The 21,799-nt window shown below is 41.8% G+C and overlaps 1 long non-coding RNA gene across 1 annotated transcript in view; it reads left to right on the forward strand.

The window, feature by feature from the left end:
* LOC129049151 (uncharacterized) overlaps positions 1-21,799 on the forward strand; it is a 123,675-nt gene that overhangs the window by 80,155 nt on the left and 21,721 nt on the right. Inside the window, exons 3-6 of the long non-coding RNA XR_008511983.1 lie at positions 10,354-10,534; positions 11,080-11,232; positions 12,253-13,501; positions 16,967-17,129. This is a non-coding gene — a long non-coding RNA (uncharacterized LOC129049151). The remainder of the gene's footprint in view (positions 1-10,353; positions 10,535-11,079; positions 11,233-12,252; positions 13,502-16,966; positions 17,130-21,799) is intronic.

The raw sequence follows: 21,799 nt of genomic DNA on the forward strand, positions 1-21,799 counted from the left end.
CATGAAAAAATGCTCGTCACCACTGTTTATCAGAGAAATGCAAGTCAAAACCACAATGAGATACCATCTCACACCAGTCAGAATGGCAATCATTAAAAAGTCAGGAAACAACAGGTGCTGGAGAGGATGTGGAGAAATAGGAACACTTTTACACTGTTGGTGGGAGTGTAAATTAGTTCAACCATTGTGGAAGACAGTGTGGCGATTCCTCAAGGATCTAGAACTAGAAATACCATTTGACCCAGCAATCCCATTACTGGGTATATACCCAAAGGATTATAAATCATGGTACCATAAAGACACATACACACGTATGTTTATTGTGGCACTATCCACAATAGCAAAGACTTGGAACCAACCCAAATGTCCATCAATGATAGACTGGATTAAGAAAATGTGGGAAAAACATATACACCATGGAATACTATGCAGCCATAAAAAAGGATGAGTTCATGTCCTTTGTAGGGACATGGATGAAGCTGGAAACCATCATTCTCAGCAAACTATCGCAAGGACAAAAAACCAAACACCACATGTTCTCACTCATAGGTGGGAATTGAACAATGAGAACACTTGGACACAGGAAGGGGAACAATACACACCGGGGCCTGTTGGGGGGTGGGAGGCTAGGGGAGGAATAGCATTAGGAGAAATACCTAATGTAAATGATGAGTTGATGGGTGCAGCAAACCAACATGGCACATGTATAGCTATGTAACAAACCTGGTGTGCACATGTACCCTAGAACTTAAAGTATAATAATAATAAATAAATAAATAAAAATTAAAAAATAAAAATAAAAATAAAAATAAAAACAAATGTTCCAGAGGGAAAAAAAGACCTCAACACTGAGAAATGCTAGGGCAAGCAAAGTTAAGTAGGCTTTCTTTAGTGCATGACTTTCTAGGCTTTAACGCACCCTTCTGCAATGTGAAACGTTAAGGAGAGGATATTGAGTACAGCATTTCAGAAATGTATTTGATCCGGCCGGGCGCAGTGGCTCACGCCTGTAATCCCAGCACTTTGGGAGGCCAAGGTGGGTGGATTACCTGAGGTTGGGAGTTCGAGACCAGCCTGACTAACATGGAGAAACCCCGTTTCTACTAAAAATACAAAATTAGCCGGGCATGGTGGCACATGCCTGTAATCCCAGCCACTCGGGGCTGAGGGAGGAGAATTGCTTGAACCTGGGAGGCAGAGGTTGCAGTGAGCCGAGATCGCACCACTACACTCCAGCCTCAGCAACAAGAGTGAAACTCCATCTCAAAAAAAAAAAAAAAGAAAGAAATGTATTTGATCCTAGAACACTTTCACCAAGCATATGTTTTTGGGAATACCATTAGTATTTACACTTCTATTTAAGGAATTAGAGTTAGATCTCAGAGTCATGAGATTGTATAAACAAATTCATGTTCACAATATTAGGCAGGAGGTAAATACTGTACTGTCTTTCAGAAGAAGGATTAAACTGAATGAGTAGTAAATAGAAAGACCTTTAAGTCCTATATAACCTTTGCCAACTTTGCCATCTGGGAACAGATACTCAGTTCCTTAGCATTCTTGAAGCCTCTGTTTAGGAACTGAATCATTCACTTCCATAATTTCAGAACTAGAAGAGATCAAGAGGTCATCTGGTCCAATCCCCCTTTTCAACGTATGAGGAATCAAACCAGGGAGATTAGGTACCTTTCCCAGAGCAGGGCTAAGACTTGCTAACACCATCCATTGCTCTTTTCACTATATTAAAATTTCTTCTCTTTCCTGGAAAAGGTTCAAGACTCCAGCTGACTCTGATGCCTGTTTGAGCAAATAGTTAGGGGCCCAAAAGTCCAATGTCCTACTCAGAGCTGTTTTGGAATAATCTTCTTAAATTCAACTGGATATCTGCTTCCTTTGAAATTCTGATTAGTCGAGGGTGTTTGATTCTGATAACCCACTAGGGAGGAAATTATGCTCTGAGGTCCAGCAGCTGCCAGAAGCAAGCTGTCAGCTTAATACCAGCTCTCTTTCTCTCCATTTTATCAGCAAAACAGCTGTGAACAAAGGCAGGGAGGGTAGAGCTGGGTGAGGAAACAACATCACCGAAAGCTGGCATGAGCTCTGTTGCTGGGAGGGCAATGAAATTTTATGATGTTGCTTAATTAGAGTCAAATATAAACATCAAACAAAACCAAATACCCATGATGTGTGACAACAGGTCACAGATATGGGTTACCAAAGACAAAGCATTCCTTTGTACCCTTAAAACATCATTGTTCACTACTCATTTTATACCTATTATGCCATCGAAACGTGATCTGAAAGGGTCTGGTTGAGTTCATAAAATGGAATAATTATTCACTCATCTCTCTCTCATTGCTCACCCTTATCCTCACATATAAGCCACAGGTAACTCAGTAAGTGCTAAGAATGCTGTTGAGGTGATAAAGTATTAAAATTGACGACAAGGCTCACTAGGTATAGGTTTTCCACTTATTTATTAGTCACATTGTTTAAGCACCAACTGTGTTCCGGTATTGTGCTGGACTAGAAGGATTTGACATCGAACAGCAACAAGCGTGGTTGGTCCTTGCTGTCAGGAAGCTAGGAGTCTTGTGTAGGAGAAAGACAATAAGAAAAAAGTTCACAAAAATGCATAAAATTACCAACTGTGATAGATGCTTTGAAAAGAAGGTACATGGTGCTGTGACTGTATAACATGACAATGTGACCTAGACCATTGCATCTCTAACTATGTGTGCTGAAAGACCACTTTTCCCTTCATTCTGCCCTGGACTGATACTAGCATACAAATTGTGCTACATGTAACTGACCACGTGAGTTTGACAACACCTGAATTGCTCTTTGCCCTGTTCAACAAGGGGAGTCTACTGACCATGTACTTGGATGTCATGGTAATATTAAAACACTATAGAACATTCTAAATGCTTATTTCTCAATTTTAATATTTATCACCCTGGAAACAATTTGTAGATTGGCACTGAAGTATGGATTGCACTTTGAGCTACTCCAACCTAGGCTGTCGAATCAAGAAAGTCTTCCTGGAGGAAATGATTTTTGCCTAGTGTTCTGTGATGAATCTGTGATCACTATGACCATCATAGATCACCATGATCTATATTGAAGGGCAAATAGGCAAAATCAAGATAGGAAGCAGAATTCCAGGTAAAGAGAATCCAGGAGAAGAGGAGTGTGGCTGGAACATGCAGATGAGTGGAAGATTAGTCAAGATGAGTTTGAAGGGAAATGCCAGGCCAGGCCTATGTTATCTTTGTGTTTTCTCCATGGCAAGGGACAGGTTTTGGAAATTTTTAAACAGTGTGATTTTATCAGATTCGAAGTGCTAAGATCACCCTTCTGCAGTATGGACAATACACTAGATGGTGTATCTGTCTGTTTAGGCAGTTATAACAAAATACCACAGACTAGGTGGCTTATAGACAACCGACATTTATTTCTTACAGTTCTGGAGGCTGTGAAGTCCAAGATCAAGGCACTGGCAAATTTGGTGTCCGGTGAGGGCTGGCTTTATGGTTCATAGATGTGGCCTTCTCGCTGCAATCTCAGGGCTCTCTTTGGGGCCTCTTTTATAAGGGCACTAATCCCAATCATGAGGGTGCCACTCACATGACCTCATCACCTCCCAAAGGCCCCACCACCTAATACTATCACCTTAAGGGTTAGAATTTCAACATATGAATTTTTGTGGGACACAAATATTCAGACCATAGCAGGAGAATAAAAGTGAAAGTAGGGAAACCAGTGAGTAGACTATTGCAGTAGTCCAGGTAACTTGAGCCAAAGGGGCAGTGGATGTGTAAGAAGTGGGAGATCGAGGCTGGGTACAGTGGCTCATGCCTGTAATCCCAGCACTTTGGGAGGCGAAGGCAGGTGGGTTGCTTGAGCCCAGGAGTTAGAGACCAGCCTGGGCAACATGGAAAAACCCTGTGTCTACTACAAATACAAAAATTAGCCAGGCGTGATGGTGCCTCCCTGTGGTCCCAGATAGCTGGGAGGCTGGGGTGGGAGGATCGCTTGAGCCCAGAAAGTCAAGGCTGTGGTGAGCTGAGGTTGCAGCACTGGAAGTGGGAGATTGAGATTGAGGACGTAGAGTAGGATTTCCAGTGGAATGAATATGGGGTTGAAGGAGTGGGAAAGATCAAAGAGGACTCTTCTGGTAGCTAATCATCCCAATATTCCACTCTAATGCAGACAAGGAATATTGCTCCCTTTCTGATCAGGACCAAAGGAGTCCCTTTATTCTTAAGGAAGTTTCCTGGCAGGGAATGGAAGTCCATTTCCCAAGTCCTTTAGAGGCTCTGCTAATACTTTTAGGTGTGCTTCACAACTGCCATTCTTTCTCCAATTAATGTTCCATTTATGGAACTAAATGACTTCCCCTTTGAATATAAATTCTCCTCTATAGCGTTTCCTCAGTTTTTTTCTTTAAAACCTTATTGTAGAAAATATTAATAGGCACTCAATGAAAAAGGAGTCTCATCGAAGAACATATTCAGGAAATACTGAGCTAAACAAGAGTCATACTGGTTTTTTCTTCAGTGTGTGACTTTTCAGAGCACTTAATATGTTAATGTGCATCTTCAGTTTCCAAGAGGGGAGAAACAAAATACTTAGTTATGGGCTCCTTTTTGCCAAGATCATCTACTAGGCTAGTGTTCTATGAAAACTTCTTTGGGAAAGGATGCTGCTTGGTGACTAGAGCAGTCCTTTGTTCAGCACTGGAAGCTTGGTTCTGCTTCACATATTTTGAGACAAGCAGACGTGTTCATTGGTTTGTCACAGGACAATCTAGTTCCATTCCCTAAGGCACTTTTACTGAAAGGCTGAGTCAGTTTTTTGCAATCAGCAACGACACTCCCTGTACCTGACTGAGCTTGCAGTTCTAGCTCTGTGATGAGCATCGCTGTTCTAGCTCTAAGTGTTGGCCTGGGGGCAGCATCCTGTGTCTGTCTGGGGGCAATGTGCCCCACTCAGGCAATACATGGGAAAGGAGGACCTGGAGTACTGCCGTGATGGACTTCAGTGACATTGGTGTAAGAGCAGTCCATTTTCCATTTTAGTTGACTGGGAAACAGCAGCAGTTATGAATGATAGCTATGTCTGCAGAGGCTGACCTTCTCTTCATCCTCTCTTCTTTCCGGCTTTTGAGGGTAACCAGGGGAGCAGCAAAGAACAGCATTTTCTTTATCTGGTAAATGGGTGTCATTCTTCAGCAGGTGTTACAGATCCGGGCCTCTCAGATTTGAAGGTGCACGGGAATTCTCTGGGGATCATGGTAAATGCAGGTTTCAGGGCCTCACTTCTAGAAATCCTTATTTGGCAGATCTGGAATGAGACGTTTTCATCTGTAGTTATTTTTAACTTTATGCCTTTGCTCCTATATACTTGAGTTAATTTTCTAAAAATAAGAACTATTTTCTTACATAATCACAGTACAATGATCAAAATTAGTAAATTAGCCTTGTTGTGATAGTGTTGTCTAAATCTACAGATCTTATTCTAATCTCTCTAATTGTCCCAATCATTTACTTTCTAGCAAACCCTCCCTGAAAAAACAGCTCTGACTCAGGCCAAAGGGGCCAGATGTTCGAAGTTATCAAATTACCCCAGGCCTAAGACAATAGGAAGCAATGGAATATGGTGGAAATGGTGGCTAACTCGGGTGAATCCCCTGCCTAAAGACATTTACATTGAAATTTCTTAAACACAATACCAGCCTATGTTGTGGTCTCACATGCACCCCACCTTCAGCTTCTGTGTGCCTTGCCCATACCTGCTACTATATCTTTGTAGTTTGAGGCTTCCCAAGCTACGTGATTTCCCTGTCCACAGCTCTCTCGCTCCCCTAACAGAATACCCCACTGTGCCAGGCATCACAACCATTATGCTTATGGGTCAGTTATTATGCCCATGAGGCAATCTTTGATCCATTCAGACAAATGGATAAATGCTGGTTAGAAATGCCAGGTGGGCTTGTGAGTTTTTAAGCTTATTAAACACAGGACAAAATATTGCCTTTTAAACTAGCTGCTGCAATGCTGTTGAAGTGGTTTGTGTCAAGAAACACTCCCTGAAAACTAAGGAGGTGGTTCTGGTAGCTGGTGAGAATCAGGTATCATCCCAGTAATTCAATGTTTCTTAGGAAAACAGCAGGCAATAGAAACACAATAAAGTTTTGATTAGATGCAACTAGAAGAAATTGCCTTCCTTCAGAAAGGCATTCTCTTCTCTCGTGTTTTGAGGAAGTCGGCTATGCAGAAGACAGAAGTCTGACTTTTCTGCTTACTGGAACCTGGGCCATTAAAGCCACATCGCTAGCACTCCCATTGATTTGGTGATCTAACTTCGAGAGAATAACCTCATTTTTAATTTTGTGGAGGGCATCTCCCCCATGGCTTCCAAGTACCATCTATGGTTCCCAATTAATCAAAACAACTTCCTTGTCACCTTTGCTCCCTTTCCCTGATATCGTCTTAATAACAGGCAATGGTTCTGGAAAACAAAAGACATCTTCGGTTTGAATTATGTGTGTGGCAGTGGAGGGTGGCTTCTAGAATGTATGCACATTTAGGAAAATGGTTTGATTATTTAAAACTATGTTCTTTCTACGTAATGTTTCCCAGGCATCAAATCAATGCCAGGGCACTAACTGTATTAGAACTTTATTGAAGAGACATCTAGTGGGGCTGAGGCAGAAAATTGTCACTCTGAATTCTGCATCATAGGGCTGGAGGATTCAGTGCCAGGAGGGACCTCTAGTGTTCTGCAAAGGTTCAGGCTTGATAATGAGAAGATTCTTTAGATGCCTTTTCCTATTTTCCATGTGTCAAACAAGAGCATACTTTTATTCAAAACTTACCATTCTGCCTATGAAATAAAGAGGCATAGCCTATTCATAACTTCTGTCTAGGTGTTTTTAAGTCGATGAATTTAAATAAAGAAGATGTTTTCCGTGGAGCATCAGGATACATTGTTTCCATAGGCCTGTAATACCAGATCTTATGTATTGTGCTTTCTAGAGATTGGCACCAGGCTCAGCACCCCACATGGGTTACTTCGTTTTTGTTTTTTTTTTGAAATGGAGTTTCACTCCTGTCGCCCAGGCTGGAGTGCAATGGAGCAATGTTGGCTCACTGTAATCTCTGCCTCCTGGGTTCAAGTGATTCTCCTGCCTCCACCTCCCTAACAGCTGGCATTACAGGCGCACGCCACCACGCCCAGCTAATTTTTGTATTTTTAGTAGAGACAGGGTTTTGCCACGTTGGCCAGGCTGGTCTTGAACTCCTGACCTCAGGTGATTCACCCGCCTCAGCCTTCCAAAGTGCTGGGATTACAGGCATGAGCCACCCCGCGCCCGGCCATGTTGCTTCTTTTAACCGTTATTAATTGTACTATTATTTTTCATTTTTCCAGTGAAGACACTGAGACAAATGAAGGTGAAGTTACCAAGTGTAGGTAACTCTTAAGTGGCAGGGCCTGAACTTGGTCTCATATCTCCCTTAATTCCAAAGCCTGTTTTCTGACCTGGTAAACTTTTAGCATAAATCTGAAGGGTAGACTAACAGGTCACCCTTCCTCCTTCCCTGCTTCTCTCCCTTTTTTTCTCCTTCCCTTTTTTCCTTCCTCCCTCCTTTTCCTTCTAGTTTCCTCCTAAAGGGAAACTTTTTCTTCCTTCCAGTCTTTTCTTTATTCTCCCAAACTAGCAAATATATCCATTTTTCATCAGAAGCTTGGTGACATTTGCAGAGGGAGTGGATTTTTTTTTTATCAGGGTTACACTTGGAATGGCATTTTGACAACTGCCGGGAATTGGCATGTTTTGTCTTGACATTGCTAAATAATCTCCCACATGAAATCAAAGCAGATATTTCATATGTCACTGCTGGGTAATGGCTTTTCTTGGGTTGTATCCAATCCAGAGAATGGACATTGTTTTATTTCCCTGATGAAAACTTTTATTTGGCCCTTTCTAGCTCTTAAATTATTCTTAGAATTTCTATCTCAGCTGAAGAGGTAAATCTGTTTTAAAGAACAGGTGCTTTTTGCTAAAACAGAGGCATTGAGGTGAAGTGAATCATTCATTAGAAGTTGAACATTTGGAAGCCTTTAAACTTAATATAGTGCCTGGGATCTCATGGCTCCCTCAATCATTATTATTATTATTATTATTTTTTGCTTTGTTTTGTTTCAGTTTTGAACGGAACCTAGGAGTAAGCTCTTTAGGCCTTTTGTTTAAAAACATATGATTAGGGCCGGGCGAGGTGGCTCACGCCTGTAATCCCAGCACTTTGGGAGGCCGAAGGGGGTGGATCACGAGGTCAAGAGCTCGAGACCAGCCTGGCCAACATGATGAAACCCCGTCTCCACTAAAAACACAAAAATTAGCTGGGCATGGTGGCACGTGGCTGTAATACCACCTACTCGGGAGGCTGAGACAGGATAATTGCTTGAACCTGGGAGGTGGGGGTTGCAGTGAGCCGAGATCGCACCACTGCACTCCAGCATGGCAACAGAGTGAGACTCTGTCTACACAAAACAAAACAAAATAAAACAACAAAAAACAAAAACAAAAGCAACAACAAAAAAAAACATACGATTAGGCCATATATGGGGAGGTTGTGATTTGGGTGGTTGAGGGGACACTCTACACAGATCTTGATCTTAGGGCATAAGCAACTCTTCTGTCTTCCTAGCATCTTTCTGTTGGAAATCCCAGCCTCTCGTGTCTGTGGAGCAGTCACACACATGGCCATTTTCCCAGACGACTGAGCATTTGAGCCAGATTGGACAATCATGCCTCATCCTCCCCAATATAGTGATGTGTCCTGTAGTGGGCATCTAACCCAGGCAGAGGCATTCATTGTCATTTCAGAGTCCTTGACATGGGGCTGCACTGAGAGAGTCATTCTGAAGATTGCAGGATCAAAGAACCATTTAAACATGAAGCTGCAGAGATAATTTGCACTGCCTAGTGTAGAAACTTTGTTTAGGGAGGAGGGAAGCAGAGCCTGAAGATGAAGGTAGAGCAAGTGCATCTTACGGACATCATCTGATGTCCTGGATCCAGCCATACCTGAACTAGAACCGACTTTTCAACTTTTCAGTTGTAAGAGCCAGTACATTCCCTTTTCTGTCAAATTAGTTTGAGTTGGGTTTTTGTCACTTGAAATTGGAAGTGTCCTGAGGAATACAACAACATACGTAGAAATTTCTGGTTGAACAAATAGGAAGTGAAGAAATAGGATTCATTCACCCTTGATATTGATCCTCTTCCAGGGAGGATCTCATGAGGGCCAGTAAATGGTCTCCTGGTATCAACTGTGCGTGAATCGAGACTTCTTTTTGTTCCTGCTTTTCCGCCAATGTGAAATCCATATGAAGTAACTGAAAGTTGCTTAGTCAGTCTTCTGATTCTTCTCCATCACCTGCTGCAGGTCATTTCCATAGAACTAAGGACAGAGTTGTTCTGACCACAACTTTTAATAAGAGTTAGTACTTTGGGAGGCTGAGGTGGGCAGATTACTTGAGACTGGGAGTTCAAGCCCAGCCTGGGCAATATGGTGAGACCCTGTCTCTGCAAAAAATACAAAAATTATCTGCATGTGGTGGCACATTCCTGTAAACTCAGCTACTTAGGAGGCTAAGATGGGAGGGTGGCTTGAGCATGCGAGGTTGAGGCTGCAGTGAGCTGTGATTGTGCCACTGCACTTCAGCCTGGGTGACACAGTGAGACCCTGTCTCAAAAATAAATAAATAAATTAATAAATAAACAAATTTTAGTGATATTTAATTCTTTGAAATTGAATCGCACTGCACTGGTTTCCATACTATTTACCACCAAGAACAAGAAAAACTTTTATTTTTTTCTATGTGAAAGATTTTCTTTACAAAAACATCACAGTTGCTAAATAATAAGGAATTTATTTATATTTATATATAATATAATATTTATATATTATTTGTTTTTGCCATAGGAAGTAAATAAACACATATAAAGGAATTGCTTATCATTTGCTAGAAACAGGTTTCTACACAGACTGATATAATCCCTGCTATGAACAGCAATCTTTAGAATAATGTTATAGCTTCTGTTAGGATTTTTGCAATATTGTATATATTGTGAATATAAATATATTGTAAATATTGCACATGAAATATATATGTATGCATACAATTCTCCCTTTGGAGACCCTAAATTGGGCACGTCTGACCTGTTAAACACTGCTTTATGTTAAGTACTAAGAAGATAAAATGACATAGACCCTGTTGTAATGGAATTTATAATTCAGTTTATAGGGGAAAAAAATAACCCTTTTTCCTCTACCCTTTTAGATTCACTGGAGCACTGCAAATTAGACTGACAAAAGACAGATTATCAGGAGAAAAGACATACAAAGAAGCTAACAGGCCGAAGAGCTTATATACCATTTTAAACAAAGAAAGATAAACTGTGGAGACTTGACAGGAAAAAAAAAAGGGTTTGGGGCTTTCAAGAGCAGTCCGCTACGGGAAGGTAAATATATGGGGAACTCTCGTGGAAGCCAGGGGCTATCTTGGCAAGGTGTGTGTGTTCAGGTCCATCCCAGTGGTGACTTTCTGTCTTCTTCACGGCCTTAAGAATTCCCTTGGAGAGGCAGTTTATGGCAGTCCTCATTTCCCAGGAATTTCTGATTTTAGTCAGATTTTTTTAAGAAAGAGAAGCTCTTGGAAGACTTCTTTCTGCATCTGTCAGATCTCAAAATAGTCCTATCTCAAAGTGGCATATTTTGGGGTGGCGTATTTACCAATCCCCTTCAGGTTTCATTCATCCCTTCACCAAAAGTTTACCCACTGCTTATCAACCAAAATTCATTGAGATACGAAGTTGACTGACACGTGGCTTCTGCTCTCAAGGAACTTACAGCTCGATCCACAAGGCACATGTATTTCTGAAAGGAATGCAACTCTCAGGCTGTTATAACTAAATGCTGTAATAGGATAGTATGTATCTTACGCATTAGAATAATTTGGTTTCCATGGGAACACTGTCATAGCCCCTGGCCAACCTGCTGTTCTCAGTTCCTCCTAGCTCCTGTGACAATAGAGGTAAAGGTGACACAGCATATCCATAGAGTGATCACCATTACTCAGCAGCAACATGACCAGCATGTGTTATGGACCTGTGGGGAAGGTACCGAGATATCGCAAGAACCAGGATGTTACATACAGGAGGTATGGTTTTTCACAGGCTGTTTTTTAAATGATACAAATTAGTTATGCTGGATTTTCAGGGTGATATGGTTGGCATTAGATGAGGCTGGGTAGGGCCCCACTCAGAACTTGTTAGTGGAAAGGGATCCTGATCCAGACCCCAAGAGAGGGTTCTTGGATCTTGTGCAAGAAAGAATTTGGGGTGAGTCCATAGAGTAAAATGAAAGCAAGTTTATTAGAAAAGTAAAGGAATAAAAGAATGGCTACTCCACAGGCAGAGCAGCCAGGCTGGTTGCCCATTTTTATGGTTATTTCTTGATTATATGCTAAATAAAGGGTAGAGTATTCATGCCTCCTTCTTTTAGACCACATAGGGTAACTTCCTGTCATTGCCATGGCATTTGTAAGCTGTCATGGCGCTGGTGGGAGTGTAGCAGTGAGGTCGACCAGAGATCACTCTCCTCACCTTCTTGGTTTTGGTGGGTTTTAACTGGCTTCTTTACTGCAACCTGTTTTATCAACAAGGTTTTTATGCCTGTATCTTGTGCCAACCTCCTATCTCATTCTGTGACTTAGAATGCCTTAACCTCTTGGGAATGCAGCCCAGCAGGTCTCAGCCTCATTTTACCCAGCCCCTATTCAAGATGGAGTTGCTCTGGTTCAAACACCTCTGACAAACTCACCACAACCTTGTGGGACTTGTTAAACTAACTTAATGAGAGGTCGTTAGGCTGGGATGGCTCTATCACCCTGCATTCCTATGTAAACAAATTGAAACTTCAGCTCAGCCCATCACAAGCCAACTGAGCATTACATTACCAGGGACTTTCTGCTGAGAAAATCCAAATAAGGCAATATCTGATCTGAACCAACTTAATATTTTCTTTGCCTCACTTTTGCATTCACCCTATAATAGCTTTTCTCTTGCACTTCTTTAGCAGGGCCCTGACCACTTCTGGTTTGAAGCTGCCCTATGCGTGAATTGCTGTCTCCTCAAATAAACTCTTAATATTTTAATATGCCTCTTTGTTTTTTTAACAGATCTCACTCTGGACAAGTAAACACCAATACCACCAACCTGAGTAGGCCTTCCATGAAATACTGGGGACACTAAGAAGCCACACCCACTGAAACATTCTATGGTCATTCAGCATTTGAAGCAAATTGGAAAGGTGAAAAACCTGATAAGTGGGTGCCTCATGAGCTCACCAAAAATTAAAAAAAAAATTGTCGTTTTGAAGTGTCATCTTCTCTTCTTCTATGCAACAACAAAGAACCGTTTCTTGATTGGATTGTGATGTTCGAGGAAAAGTGGATTTTATATGGCAACTGGCGATGACCAGCTCAGTGGTTGGACGAAGAAGAAGCTCCAAAACACTTCCCAAAGCCAAACTTGCACCAAAAAAAAGGTCCTGGTCACTGCTTGGTGGGCTGCTGCTGGTCTGATCCACTGCAGCTTTCTGAATCCCTGGGAAACCATTACACCTGAGAAGTATGCTCAGCAAACCAATGAGATGCACCGAAAACTGCAATGCCTGCAGCTGGCATTGGTCAACAGGAAGGGCCCAATTCTTCTCCACCACAATGTCCGACTGCACATCACAACCCACGCTTCAGAAGTTGAACAAATTGGGCTACGAAGTTTTGCCTCATCTCCCATATTCACCTGACCTCTCACTGATAAGAAGCTTTGGAGCTTCTCAGTCCAAACACTGAGCTGGTCATCGCCGGTTGTCATATAAAATCCACTTTTCCTCGCACATCACAATCCAATCAAGAAATGGTTCATTGTTGTTGCATAGAATAAGAGAAGATGACACTTCAAAACTACTACTTCTTCAAGCATCTCGACAACTTTTTGCAGGGAAAATGCTTCCACAACCAGCAGGATGCAGAAAATGCTTTCCAAAAGTTTGTCAAATCCTGAAGCATGGATTTTTAGGCTACAGGAATAAACTTATTTCTCACTGGCAGAAATGTATTGATTGTAATGATTCCTTTTTTGATTAAAGACATGTTTGAGCCTAGTTATAATGACTTAAAATTCACGGTCCAAAACTGCAAGTACTTTTTGCACCAGCGAGATGTGCATATGAGAGGCTTATTTCACCAAGCCTCTTGTCCAGTCATCTGTATAATTATTTCAAGCACAGGAGGGATCCTACTTCTTACTGGGGAGGATTAAGGAAGGCTTCCTGGAGGATTGTCTCAGAGCTTGCTGCATGTGCATATTGAAAAGCAATTCATTACAATTTTCTATAAGAGACTGTGGCTGAAAAACGATACACAGGTATGGTCAGAACTTTGTGTAACAATTTCTCCATCACATGTGTAGAAATCTTAAGGAAAGGAATACTCTCTCTCAGCAAGTTGAACCCTGTAGCCAGATACTTTGAGTAGTGTTTCCTGAATCTTTAAAACCCACTGACTTCAAATGGCATGACTTCCAGAGTATAGAGGTAGGTATAAAGAGCAACTCAGCCCCCCACACCCTTAAAATCACATCTTGTCAAAAACTTAAAAGACTTTCAGGACTTGTGGATTCATTCCTTTTTCCATTGCCACTGCAAAAGCTCATAGGAAATTTTTCTCTGTACGTAAAGAAGGAAATCATGCTCTCACAGCTGCATCCTGAGTAATCACTTTTGAGATAAAACTATTTTTCTAGCCATAAAGGCTATATTTGAATTTCACCAGCTGCTTTCTTAATGATTACTAGACTATTTTGATAATGGCACCAGCTTCAGGAAAGGTGGTGATGCTACCTAACCTTGCTTTGATAAGAAAGATTTTTGCATCGGGGAGATTACACTTATTTAATGTAATCCAGATGTCTCCTTTCTCAGTGTCCCCCAATTCTGCCAGCCTCATTGATCATTCCAACTATTAGTATTCAATTAAAAATGGCTTCCATATGTAAAAGGAAACTCAGGATACTTTGCTATTCATTTTTTTCTTTTTTCTTTCTTTCTTTTCTTTTCTTTTTTTTTTTGAGACGGACTCTCGCTCTGTTGCCCAGGCTTGAGTGCAGTGGCACGATCTCAGCTCACTTGCAATCTTTGCCTCCCAGATTCAAGCTATTCTCCTGCCTCAGCCTCCAGAGTAGCTGGGACTACAGGCGCATGCCACCATGCTCAGCTAATTTTTGTATTTTTAGCAGAGATGGGGTTTCACCATGTTGGCCAGGATGATCTCGATCTCTTGACCTCGTGATCCACCCACTTCGGCCTCCCAGAGGCTATTCATTTTCTGTGGAAGTTCTCAAGGGCAGGGTAGGGTGGGATGTGGTAACTTTCTCCTAGGTTCTCTGATTTTGGTAAATTCTTAATCTCACTTCTCAGCCTCAGGTGGTTTTCTTTTCTCAAAACTGAAACACAGTTGCTTCTTTTCCTTTATCTTCCCTAAATGCCTTTATAGAAAGCACTGGTGTGTAGTTAATTTTTACAGAGAGTTTTTGAAAACAGGGAGATTGCGTTGCTGCAGAGCATAGCAAATTCTTTAAAACTAAGTATGGGATATCACCATTGATTTCTAAATGCAGATATCCCAAGCCCTTTTCATCAGTGAGAATTTCTCTTGAGCTCTCTTCTCCTGGGCCTCCAGATTCCATTTTCCTGAACCCTGGTCCTCCTGCCTTCTCTCTTTACCTCCCTATTTCCTCCACCAACTTATGTCCCCACCATCTCAGTCTGCCCTTAGAAACTTATTTTTTTCTTCTTGCATCATTATGCAGAGAAACAAAGTTACTACTGGTTTCCTGGTTTTCCTTCTGAACAATATTTCAGAACCTATTTTTTATTTTTTTTACGGCCAAATGGCTCTTCAAAGCATTTTGCTAAGGAAAAAACACTTTCCTCTTAGGAAAAATTTCATCAACAGCTTTTACATTTGATCTTAGCCAAAAGGCTGAGAAGCAATCATCAACAGCCTTTAAAATAAGATTTTGTCATCTCCTTGGTACATTAAAGTCTATATCATATCCAGATTTTAGTAACTAATCAGCATTACTTTTATAGTATTGTGAAAATAAGGCTATATTTTGAAAATCACTGAGTAAGGAAACATAAGACTCAATATGGTCAGATTTTAAATTCATGTTCTTTCCATCTTTTTTGGTAATTTCTGCATATTGCTTCTTGAGGAAGAGATCTCTTCCCACAAGCAGCTTCATTGTATTTTTCTTTAAAAGTTTTTTTTTTTTGTAGGCATTTATTTCCAGGAAACTGTGGGTTAGCTTGAGATGGATATTAAAATTAAAGTTATAAACCTGAGGTTGGATCTGACATGTGCAAAAAAGTAGGGAGTTTGGAAAGAGGTGAAATGATCACTTACTTGCTACCATCTTTGCTACAGCCAGAAATTTACACTTGGAAGCAAAATCTAGGAACACCATCTGAGACAAAGTTGTTTCTGGCTTTGAATCATAAGGATTCATTCTTGGTGCCCTGTCCCATCTCAAGACTACAAATCTATGCCTTCAAATCTTACTCGGAAATGAGAGTTGATAAATCTCTGTGGTTTTAATGATGACAGCAATTCCATAAATTATTTAAAAGTAGTTTACATTTTCTACCAGGCCATTTAATCCTCACTCACATCACATATCTAAGAGAATGTCCTTCTCTTATTTGAAAAGTTTGCTAAGAAGTTCCCAGTCAGGTCAATTTTGATGCAAAGACTTATCAACACGGAAGCCTCTTGCTGGCTTCACTTCCAGCGTTCTGAAATAGGTATGATCTGAAAATGCTTTAGGGGGTTGAAGAACAAGGTGTGTCAGCTCCATTCCTGTGCACCAACTGGCTTGTCTGCCTCAGGGTCACCATGTGACTTTGTGTAGTGACATCATCAGACAGAAGTGATGCTTCCAGGGTGTGCGTGGGCCTGGACAAGGCCACTAGGGGACTGCCCTAGCCTGACTCTTTGGTCCTAAGGTATCCATCTGTTTAGCATTACATTTCTTATCCAGTTGTTTCCTGGTTTTACCAGCTACAGATGTAAAACAGGCATGTAAAATACGGTCAAATCTTAATGTCTGAGATCTCTTCCTCTGCATCAAAGGAACTCAGCACCCCTGAAAGTATCTCTGGTCATCTCTGCAAGTTTCCCACGAGGGTTTTACAGGTGCCCACAGAGCAGTTGGTCGTTTGGTGGCCTCTCATGCTCTTCTGTTTCTTATTTTAATTCCCACATTTCTCATCGTCTATGTGTCAGCTGTTTTATAGTAACACATATACAGTGGTAAACATTTGCAGAGTAACTACTATGTGCTGGCTATTACTCCATAGGTCATATACATATTAAGTTATTTAATTTTTATAGCCATCCTATGAGGTAGGAACTGTTACTACTCTCATTTTACAGATAAGGAAACCAAAGTCCAGATAGGGGCCAACAAGGAAGTGGTAGAAACTCTTGCCTTTAACCATTTTGCTATTTGCATGTTATAGTCATGTTGTACTGTTGACTTTATCTAGAGAGTGAACACAGGCCTTGACAGGAGTCACACCCAGGGTCAAACCCCAGCTCAGCCACTTACTCATCAGGTAGCTTTGGCAAGCTGCTTAGCTTCTTTGACCCTCAGTATCCTTATCTGTAAATGGAGAAAATATTAGTAGTTTCCTCATCAAATTATTTTGGGGATTAAATAGAATAATGCATGTAACAACATGAAGTCCCTGGAGTGTTATAAGCATGCCCATAAATGTTAGCTGTGAATATGATAGCAGTAATAATTCTCCCTATAACCTTTTTACAGGTTAGCAAACGGAGGCTTGGAGAAGTGGAAAACTTGCCTAAGATTAAACAGCATTAAAGGAACAGAGGCTGGGCTTGCAACTCAGCTCTGGGACTCCAAAGTCTGCCCTTTCCAACTACATCGTCTTGCTGACCGTGAGCTCAGCTGATGGTAAAGACCTGTGGTAGGTGCTATTTGGGACGTGGTTTTGATCAAGAGATGCCCTGATCTTGTACACAATTACCTGTGATAAGAGCCATGTGTGAGAAGTTCCACCTGAGTGGACTAAATGGCACGCTGCTGGAGTGCTGAGCAGAGGGGAATCACATGACTGTGAGCTCAGATCATTTCTGGGTAGTCTCAAACCTTTGGCTGAGTGCCTAAATCTTCATTTCACCTCTTGCTGTGAAACTCTTGTTTTTCTTTAAACCCAAGAGTCCAACTCCATGTGTAATACAATATCATGTAAGTGAGGGTAACCTTGGAAGGCAGGCTGCTTGTCATACTATGGTAGCTTTGTTGCTGTAATGAAAACCACATGCTTCATGGTACTTTTAGACTAGTTAATATTAGCAGACCAGCTGCATTTTTATTTAGATATTGCTATTCCAGCTGTGCTTTTTCTGGTTATTTCAAGAGAATTCAGAATTTCTACCAAGCCATAAGCTTTTTTCAGGAGCGTGGAAAACTGGAAGAAAATGGCCAGCACTTTCCTCTCGGCTCTCTGGTTTCCACATGGAATTTGTCATTGTTTTCCCGAGTCATTGTGAAAGGAAGACGTGGTTGACGTAGGGGCTTGCTTTCAAAGAGTAGTGGAATAAATAGCAAGGTGGAAAAAGTATGAAAAATGACTTGACTTTGTCCTGGGGTGAAGAGAAAAGAGTAGAAAATAGGAAAGAGGGAGGAAAAGGGGCATGCCTAACCACCTTGTTGAGTTCTTGAAATTTGCTGGAATGATATGGTTATGATTATGATTATGATTGTTTTGAGAAAGGGAGGATCATTTCTTTCCATTCTTGAGTCCTCTTTGGAGTCATTTGAATCTCTAAATTTGCTTCTCAGAGAAAGTTTTATATTTCTTGGGGAAGATCTTAAATTACTTTCTTCCCCAACTAAATTGGGTCCTTCTTTCTCTACCCAACATTAAATATTCAATGTCCCTGTGACTGGAAGAGTCCCTTCTCTCTCTGTAGAAAGAAACTGGGGCAGACAGAGAACTTTGCCTCCCAATCTAGTAATGTCATTAAGAGCAGTGATCTCAATCCTTAGGGTAGATCTCTGTGGATCTAAAGATTGATTGATGGGCACGTTCTCCTCTGCCCAGCGGGCTGGAGGAAAAGGGGTGAAAGAAAGAAACTTTCAGAGTTCCTCATAACAATCTTAAGGGCAAAGACCTGTCTGCTGAGGATTAGGTTAGTTTGTACCATACTCACAGAATCAGCAGTTCAGACCCCTCTGTCAGTGGGGGATGGGGCTGATGAGATTTTGCTCTGGCATGTGTGTTGCTTAACCAATGTATTGTGCATATATTGAGCCCAATAGCTATGAACAGGAAACTACTTCATTTTCTCTGCCATGACAGCCTTGGAAATATACTCTGCTCAACCTTCCCTCCCTGTCTGCGTCTGTACTCTGATCATGTTCAAGCAACAAAAATGAGCCTTTTATTGAGGATTATGACTCATCTATAAGTATGAAAAGACCCAATAGAGTCTAAATCAAAGCCTCAATCTCTTCACATCTTCTCTCATTTTCACAGCCCGAGCCTGACCCTTGCTGGGGTTCCCAAAATAGGAAAGGAGAGTCTGGTCTCATGGTCTGTTTTTTCACTTGTTCCTGACTCACTCCTCCCCCTGATTTGCCTTGCTGCTTTTGGTTTCTCCATGGTGGGGGAGTGGGGCAGAAAGGGAAACAGAAGATGGGCAGCCTTTTTAAAGTATCTGGTGCTCTTTGTGGCTCTGTCTTGGCTGGCTTTGCCCAGATGCTGAGCCCTTCATTACACTTTTCCATGATGTGCGTTTGTGGATCCTCTGCATTGGGACTTTGCTGATGTACTAGTTTACTGCTATTGGTGCATGCTCTTCAGCCGACCCCATGCATCCCACTTTCCTCCTTCCACCCCAACTCCTGTCTTGGTGGTTGTACTCCAGCCTCTCACTGCTGATATCTCCTTGCTCTGGCAGGCCACCCTATAAGGTGGGCTTCTTTCAAGATGTTTCAGGATAGATTCCATGGTGTCCACCAGGCTCACAGGAACCCCGGCATTCCTGCTGTACCCCACCAAGGAAAATAAGGCTGCTTCCCCTGCTGCCTCTGTCCTCGCCTGCCCTCTTGGCAGTTCTCAGCAGGTTCCTGACCTCAGAAATTGTCTCAGCATGAGGCAGGCTGTGGTCTCTGTTCAACTATGTCCTCAAGTCTTCAAGGACACATGTCAAGTTCTCCCATGGGAGAGAAAAGCCAAGGGATCTCTATTCTCAGGCATTCCCTTCAACGAGCTCTCTTGGGGACTTTCAAGTCTTCCTTTACATACTCTGGAGGTGAAAGATCAGTTTGGGCACCTTCTAGTGAGCCCTGGGATCCAGCAGGTCTCTGTAGGACTGGGGATAGAGGTGCTTGCTACTTATTGTTTTCACTTTAGGGGCTTCAGCCAAAATGCAGAGAGAGCAGGAAAATGCCATTTGCACCTAATGAAAATGTGTAGGTTGAAAGTTCATCAGGAGTGAGCTTGCTGTGCTGAGTGCACTTTGAGACTTCCTTATGAGTCATTTAGAAAAATATTTCCAGATTTTACTGTCTCTGGAAATTAGTGTTTGCCCTCAGAAGGTGTCTGTGAATGTGTATATAGCTGCTTCAACGATTATTTGCTAGATAAACAGAAAAATAATAGCCATGTCTACACTGGCGGAAAACTATATATAAAATTTATGGAGCACGTCTTTGCTAAGGTGTGCTCTATATATGTGTTAACTCTTTAAAGCCTCACTATAATTATCACCATATCACAGAAAAGGATATTGAGGTGCAGGAAGTAACATGAGGAGGTCACAAAGCTGGGAGAAGACATCTTCAAGTCCTGGTTGCTTGGTTTCAGAGTTCCTTCTTTGGGCCACTGCACTCCTCTACCATGAGGCTGGACTGCACTGAGGAATAGAGATGTTCCCCCATTGCTGATTTCCTGATGAAGCTCCTCTGAATTTCCTTGGTCTGAATGATGCATAATTAAGGAAATGTACCCTAGGGAAGGAATGGCTCCAAGGTCAAGATCAAGTCTGAGTAGTGAGTTGGGTATCAAATCTTGTTTTTGCCACTCTGCAGAGTCGGAAGAACACATTGTTTTGGAGATGTGAGACACTGTGTAGGAACAAGTTTGTGTCCATGATGGAAACCCCATGAGGAAAGTCTACCTTTTTGGATAATTTTCCTTTAGGCGATGTGTACAGATTTAAGTTCCATAAGAGGAAAATGTGTTGGCTCCTTGAGTTACCCTGGTTGTTCAGACGAGACCCATGCCTTCTGCTCCTCTGTGGTGATGCTATGGAGAATGAAGGGTCTGGGCACTTGATTGAAGTATAGCCAGTACCACGTCAACCTCTTGTCTGAATCCTTGAAAAGGGAGAGTGTCTATCTAAGGGGATTGTCTGGGAGTTCTGGATGGTGATCAATGGAGGAGAGGCCTACGGAAGTAGAAAGGAGAACAACATGGTGCTCAGAGCAAGTTCCAATTCAGAGAAGTCATGTGAAATAAATCTCCCCCTTCCCAATATATTCTTAAAGAATATGACCCGTACCTGGGCAGTAGGAGAAGAGGATGCTTGGGTTAGATCTTTCTTCAGTAAAGACCAATGAGACTGTCACATCCTTCATGCTTTCAAAGAGAGCAAGTCAGAGTGAGTTTTGTGTATCCTATTGAATGGGATTTGGCAGAGACAGAATTGAGGGGGCCCTGCTAGATCTGCAAGGGCAAGGAGAGTGCAGGCATTGAGCTTTGTTTGGAATCTTGGCTGAGGTGTCTTAGGTAGGCAGTGAGGAAAGCCAGTAGTCTCAGCTTCAAGGGCAAGTGGAGTCTAGAATAAAGGGGGGTAGTCTGGTGGTGAGGACAACATCAAGAATCAGGCATGGCAACTCAGAAAAGCATCCTGGAGAATGCTTTAGTATGTTGGACTTCGTATGGAGTAACTTTCATCTGAGGACCATATAAATAGCAACAGAATAGCAATGTTTACCAGTCTTCATTCATTTTACAAAAGCATATAGAAGACTTCATGTGTGTCTGGCCTTGCATTAAGCTCTGCAGACACCTGCAATTAGAAGAGCCTGATCTTTTTTTGAACAGTTTATAGTCCAGGGGTGATCTGGAATATCAACATGATGGTTTCTAAGTTTATTGATGGGATACACACAGGTGCTCTGGGCTCATAGGAGGGTACACAACCTAGACTTTAACTGGGAGAAGTGATATCCAAGAAGACTTCCTGGAGGAAGTGGTATTTAAAGGGAGGCCTGTTCAGGAGGGAGAGGCTAGAGTTGAGGCTGGAGATAAACCATCAGGGTCAGATCATAATGGGTTTTATGACAGCCTAGGAGGTAGGTAGTGCTGTCATTATTTTATAGCTAACGCCAGTGAGCTCAGGGGGTTAAGTGACTTGCCCTGAATCAGACAGTGCAGGGGACAGACCTGGAATTGGATCTAAAAATCTATCTTACCACAAAGATGAAGCTCTTTCCACTTCACTCCTCTCTGTGCTTTTTAGTTTGGGAAAAGTTTAATGAGCTAAAATTTGTACCCCCTCAAAATTATGTGTCCATCTCTAATAGGCCTGTCTGTCCCACTTTGAGCTAAAAGTCATTGCATCC

Source organism: Pongo abelii, chromosome 10, assembly GCF_028885655.2.
Source record: "Pongo abelii isolate AG06213 chromosome 10, NHGRI_mPonAbe1-v2.0_pri, whole genome shotgun sequence".
Classification (NCBI taxonomy): Eukaryota; Metazoa; Chordata; class Mammalia; order Primates; family Hominidae; genus Pongo; species Pongo abelii.